This window comes from Nestor notabilis, unplaced genomic scaffold (genome assembly GCF_000696875.1).
Source record: "Nestor notabilis isolate BGI_N333 unplaced genomic scaffold, ASM69687v1 scaffold15708, whole genome shotgun sequence".
NCBI lineage: Eukaryota > Metazoa > Chordata > Aves > Psittaciformes > Psittacidae > Nestor > Nestor notabilis.
In genome coordinates, this window is record NW_009938844.1 from 31,742 (window position 1) to 38,854 (window position 7,113).

Sequence of the window (7,113 nt, forward strand, 5' to 3'; positions counted from 1 at the left end):
TGCCCTCAGAAAGACTGAAACATCAGTTCACAAAAACAGAGACAACAGGGATGTGATCAGAGTGGAAGCTGTGCCAAGCAATGGCATGGCAGTCATAGATGTGCAACTTTGTTAAGAACGGTCTTTGCTTCTTATCTGCTGGGACTGAGATTATGAGGATACATACAACAGCACAGTGCAAATTCCACCTGTCCTTATGCTCACTAACCTCATCTCTGTTCTCCTGCATGGAATTTTGATGTGGTTTATACAAGAAAGCATCCTCTGAAAAAGTACTTCAGACTGCAGAAAATCTTTTCTGGAATGAGAAATGAAAGTCATCCGAGATGGTTATACCATGGTTTATATCTGAAATGTCAATCAGTTCTCTGTCACTGTGGTATCACTTGAAACTTTCTGTTGGGAGCTCCGAGTTAAATTTTGTTTATAGCTATGCCTGTACAATCCAAGCCTTGACAAGCCAAGGGTAAGAATTCAACCATGCATGTTTGTGTACAGTTTTGTAAACTTAATTTTAAGCATTTCGTAACTTCTGCACTCTAGCACAAAGTTTACCAAGCATTAGCATCTCTAATATTACAGACAACAATTATCTCATATCCTAGCTCTAACTTTAGAGAAGCATACAGACAAGCTGAGCAACCCAATACTGGATGCTAGTTCTATAAAAGTCTGATGTAGCTTTATCTTTGTTAGATCTACATAGTGCACTACATTTTTAAGTGACTCCTCATGGCAACAGAAGCATGTATATAAAAACACTGAAACACTAGGGATAGTTTTCAGCATCCAACACTTGGATATTTGCAGCTGCTCTGATCCTATATCCACCAGCTATTTATTGCTGGTAACGCACATTGACTAGAGAACTATTTCCCTTCCTCTAGCAGGCAAGACTTAAAATTAAGTGGGGCAAACTCTGAGTGCTCATTTTCTTTAGAAATGGACTACTAAGTGGTTGTGCCTCCCTGGTTACAAATAGAGGGCATTCAACTGAACACTGAACCAAAGGGAAGCCTGCTAGTCCTACTGCCTTCAGTAACCCCATCAGTATTTTAATTGCCTCCTGGTGATGTTTTCCTATCTTTGCAAGAGACTCCTGCATGTTCAGCCCACAACTTAGAATTATTTTGCTTTCTTAAATGAAAGAAATTCCTTATGAAGCTGTATTTTGCAGCTGAAACAGCACATTGTTTTAAAGCAATAGTATGCCATAAACAGGTGTCAGAAATACCTTCCATACAAATCTTCCCCTATATTAGGTACAGTGTGCATTGAGTTATCTTAATCCTTCTATGTGAAGGCATTTAAGTCTGATTCCTGAAATATTTAAATGAATTATTTATGATTTCACCTGCTATTACAGCTTCCATTTGCCACCTATTAAAGTCTGAGATATGCAACACAAGACTATTGGTTTTGCCTTATACTTTGAGTGTGTGTTTACGTGTCTGCGTAGACATAGGAGCCTTGCATCTGGCAGCAGTGGAAGCAAACACACATATGCCCTTTAGCAGTTGACTCAAACATGAACAGCAAACAAGTCTCTGCATTTGTTATTACCAGACTGTGGTGAACAGGTTTGAAGCACAAAGGTCTGGCTCCAAGTTGGGTTTTTTTGTTGTTGGACTGTTTTTTTGTCATTGTTGTTTTTTAATTAATGCTATCTGATTCAAAGGGAAGAGTTAATATATTTATGATTTAAGAAAATATTTAGAAGTCTTCAGTACTCTAATAATAACTTCCACTGCATTAAATTGATACACACTGTAATTCAGAGTCAATGTTTTGTTACTTCTTACATTTCTAAAGATTGAAGTACTGAAATCTACTTTTGAAAAGTACTTGTGTTCAGTTATTGACAATAGCTACATTTGAAGGGCTGGAAAAAGTGGCTTTTTCAATAAAAGCATGTTTAACTATTCATTTCTACAATGTAATGACACTCCTTTTCTTTTGGTGAAAGACTGAATTGTATGAGCACCAGCACATCACATGGGGTACACCAGCACAGCGACCTCCCTAGCAATTGCTGCAACAGAAGGAGCACAAAAGCTGCTGCAGCATTCAGTCAGCAAACAGCCAAGGATTAGATCCTGTTTGGTTTCTCCTCAGTAACCTAGTGAGGTAATGAGGTGGTTGTTTACACTGAGTTCCTCTACATAACCAAGAACAGATTTTTCTAAATGAGTGAAGCCTACCTGCCAAAGGCTGGGTTCTGTAGGAGTCTGGATTTCCTGTCACAGAGCTTGTCTCAACACCATGTAACAATTCTATCATTGCCTGCCATAGCAGCAGATAGGCAATTATACAGAGACACTAAATCTGGTATCGTATGTTCAGCATGGACTATATACACATATACGCTGAGAGACTTTCCTCTTGAAGAATAAGCAATGTTGAACACTGCTGCTTATTCTCAGAACAGAGGCAGCTGATACACCAAACTATTCAAAGGTGAGGTCTTCTGCCACTAGAAACTATTGAAGCCCAACACCTAACTGCTGCAGGTACACAAAGGCCACCTCCTCACTCTTGGTCTGCCCTGAAGAGTCAGGAGTACAACACATGGGAGACAATTTCCTGACTTGGCTTTTGAAGTTCCTATTTCCTTTTTTTTTAGGCAGATCACTAAAATTAACTGCTAAAGAGATATCTGTGCTTTATTTTGTACCTTCAAAGAATTTATAAAATATTTTCTTCCCCTTACAGCTAAAGGAACTGTTTTGAAACTCTCCTCTTTTTTTTCCTCCCCCCAGGAGCAGAAACAGTTTCCACCCCTACTCTTCAAAAGAGTCATAGCTCAAATTTAAGTAACTCTGAAAGCTCCGGGTGGAATAGAGTGCTCTAACACTCTCAGCTGTAAATATTGACTAGGATTAGTTTTTAAATAGTATTACTTATGGCATTTATTTCTTTCCTAACAGCTATGTTACTTCTGAGTGCTATGCTGCCACTTTGTAATGACAGAAATCCTCATAACTCATACATGGGCTCGGGAGTCAGTTTTACCTTTGTGTAATGCGGCAGTTTACTGGGCTATTTTGCATACTGTAACTAAGCAGCAAATGGGATAAGCATGCTGAACACTTGCTGAAGAGGAGGAAAATAATTTCAATCACCAGTGCATGGCAAAAATGTGTTCATAATGTGTTCAGAAGGAGTATTCTTTTCAGTAAAAATGGATTTGAATAATGTTAACTTTTATTAATTAATTTTTCTGGAATATACCAGGCAATCCTTCTAGCCAATGTGTTAAGTAGATTGATTAGGACACAAATATGTGGGTATTCCCTGTTTTTTTCATTGTTGAAACAGAACTTCAACATAAAAGCTTGGAGGTATACAAGCTGATAAGAACCCTGCATGCTAGGTTTCTTACTGCCAGGGAGTCAAAATGGTTGAGCATGGAGGCTCAATGGGAAAACAATCCAGAAGATTTAACATGCAGCTGCTGCATCCTAACTTTGAGGATTCAGAGTAGCATTCAGCAAGAAAAATCCATTTATAAACTTCTTTGCAGAAACATGGACTGAGATTTCCTTTCAGAAATCTATCTTTGCTTTAAAAGCAATTGTTACAAAGCAGCCTACTCGTAACTAAGGGTTTTTTCTCCCCATGAGAAGGGCACATGGAGCCATGACAAAACACATTTGGCTCAAACAGTCCAGTCAGTTTTTAGATTTTATTCTAAACAATTAAAGATCAATTTGGATTGGGAAAAATAGGTAAGTCCTAAGCCAACACTTACCTAATGAAAGCAAGCAACTGAAGCTCAGCAGCACTGAAAAGAATACCCAACAGAGACCAAATATAGCTTCAACATATATTCATGGTCTGTCTAGAAATGTCTTTGATGTTAAACCTCATATGGCACACTTAGCATTTTTTATAATTCATTTCCTATGGAAACTAATGAGCTTAAGGGTGAAATTACCTCATTGAAAGTCAAAATGGTGAAGTGTGAAGAAAAGAAGGATGACCTGAAAAGCAGATTTAGAAGCAATCTTTGCATATTAAGCATTGCTGTGGGAAATAGTATAATTAGTTCTCTTCAGAAGTTATTCCTTGGAATTGTGTAAGTGGTATTTCAGCTTCCAAACATCATGCAGAAAGAGCGTTACATAAAATAGGTGGAAAAATGCAAAATCCCAACACATTCTTTTTAAAAGACATCCTCTTCCTAACTTCTAGGAAAGTGACTGCTGGTTTATTTTCAGACGCCATACAAAATAAATCCCCCTTCCAAGAGGCCATAAGAAACCTGTTTTTCAGAGCATAATTTAGAATGGAGCATCCTCTTCTCAACTGCCTAACTCCTTTGAGTCAACTTGTTTCCCTAAGCTCTTGCTGTAGGGCTAAGCATCTGCACTACATCGTCCTACTGAAGACTAGAAATTGATACTAGAAATGGATGCACTTTGTTTGCAGAATGATTTGAGTGTCAAATACCAGGATTTTTCTATTAAATTCAAGGAAAACAGTATCAGAACATAAAAAAATTATCCTACACAGTTGCTGATTCAAATACTTGAGACACACTGAGGGCTCTCAAATTAACACTGACTGTTGAAATTAGTATGCATAATGCCATATACTGCATTCTCTTCCTCACAATCATTGTACCAAATTTCCTTATTCTTTATGCAGGAAGTGCTTGGAAGAGCTTATGCTGTGCCAGAACTGGCCACTTGATAGGACATAAATCCAAAATCAGCAGCTTCCTCAAACTAAATTAGTTGTAAGTCATTGGTTGACATAGTGGAGTTTAAACTTAAACCCTCCAATGTAAGTGCAGGGCAAGCCAAAACCATGGTAAATTTGAAGGTCTATCAGCTTGTCTTTATGGCATATAGAAGAACACAGCATTTTCACTTTTACACTACTTAACCCGAGTTTGAATTTCTATTATATTTAGCCTGAAGAACAAATGACAGCTGGATTGAGAACAGTGATATAGATTAGCTACCACATTAAAGGATATCCAGTTTCAAGTACAGGAACAGCAGCAGTGCAAAAATCCTGGGATACTAAACTGCAATTTGAAGCTTAATGACTCTGGCATCACTGTCTTTCACCTCAGACACAACAGGGCGCAGACAAGTCCTATTTACTCTGCAAAGGAAAAGTTCTGTTCAGAATAAGTTCTATTAACAGAAGCCATTTGAAATCTTATCATCTATGCAATTTAGATCATTCTAAAGATGAGCACAATATGACAATCACTTTCTGCAGCCTGCTGTTAAATCAGTAGTGGTATAATGCTTGTCACTTCAGTGTTTATGGTATTGCAAGAAACTAAAGCAGTATCCACTTTTTAAAAGTAATAAACTTTTTTATATACTAGCATCTGAAGCCATCTCGTTGACAAAACTGAAATCTATTTAATAGTTTTCCACTTATCCGTTATAAATCCTGTAAAGATACTGATGATCCTCTGTGATACCCTCTGACACTTAAGAAAGTTTGAGAGAATTTCTTGGAATGACACAAGAACTCATGTAATTTTCAGTTACTACAAGTTCAAGGATGGTATTTAGTTGCAGAATCTCAACATTCAAATACCTAACAGCTTGATCAAACAATCAGCAAGAGCTGCATACCTCCATTTCTGTGGCGAGAGAACATGCCACAGAAGAAACAAAACCAGACAACTTTGGTATCTTTTTTTTTTTTTAATTAATAACTTCTTAGTTCAGGAAAAAAAAATAAATCACAAAAGAGAACTGGAAGAACTACTCTCCACCTTCTTTATAAAAGAACTTCCTCAAAGACAGAGACTATACACCTTGATCACCACTATGTCAAACCCTATCATAATCACCTTGGTTTTCGTAATATCTATTCTACCACATTTCATGCTCAGCTTCCAAATAATCTCTTATAAAGGAGGTGGGGATGTGCTTTAGACAGGTTAAAAATATGCTGCACCTTTACAGTATTTAAACAATTACACCAAGCATAGTTCATACATTTATCACATTAACTATCACCTGGTAACCATACATTTAAAAAGGTCTAATGTATAGAGTATGTAATACCCATGACAGATACTCTTACTTACTTAAGAGCATATAAAGATCAGGATTTATTCACCTCTGCAAGTTAATTTCTCATCTCTTCCTGGTACAATATAAATGACAAAAAAATCCCTTCATTCCATTGCACTACCGCAACCCTATATGCATAGAAAGGCAGATTAATTATCTGTAACAGGGAAAAGGAAGAGGGGTTTATAAAAGGAATTGAAGAACCTCTACTGCACAGGTAGTTTAGATGTTAAGCACATGAGTTTTGTTGTTTGCTTGGGGTTTTTCCCCCAGTTTTTTTTTCCTCAAAGTCACACAATACATCCCTATACAAACACAACTTGAGTAAGTGCAAGCGAGGTTGTACATAGTACTGTAGACATATTATTCTTGACCAACAAAAAAACTTCAGCACAAGAGGCCTGAACACTAGCACAGTGACAACTCTATGCTGAAAGCCCATCTGGGGTGTGGAAAGTGGTGAATGAAAACACAAAGCACATTTCTGCATATAATGTGCAAAGGCTTGATCTCCACAAGTGCACTCGTTTTGCTACATGCACAGCCAGAGATGAAAATGAGATCAAAACCAGCTGAGAATGGTTGTCCTGAGAAGATACAATAAGCATTAAAAAAAATCTAAACATAAAATACAAATACAGAAGCCACAGAACATTGTTAATAATACTAAAAGACAGAAACACACTGTTGTTGTTAAAAGAAGTTTCAAGTATTATTCCAGATCCAATTTCAATCCTACTCACAGGAGAAAATGCCCAGAGATTAGGAAGAGAAGTCCACACCAAAGTGTATTTTTAATAGCATACAGGCATGGTCAATAGACCCATCCTTGCGACAGCTATTATGAAAAATAAAAATCTAAACAGAAATACATCATCTAATTAGCATTCATATTAACATGTGCATTACTGGAAATAGGTGTTTAATTCACTGCAACCAGTAGACACGATGTGCTGTTTCATTTGTGCTCCATTATATCAGAAGATATCATGTATACACTTTTTAGCATTAAAGTATAAATCCTGCTCATAAAATAAGGCATACTTAAAAACAACATGGTATC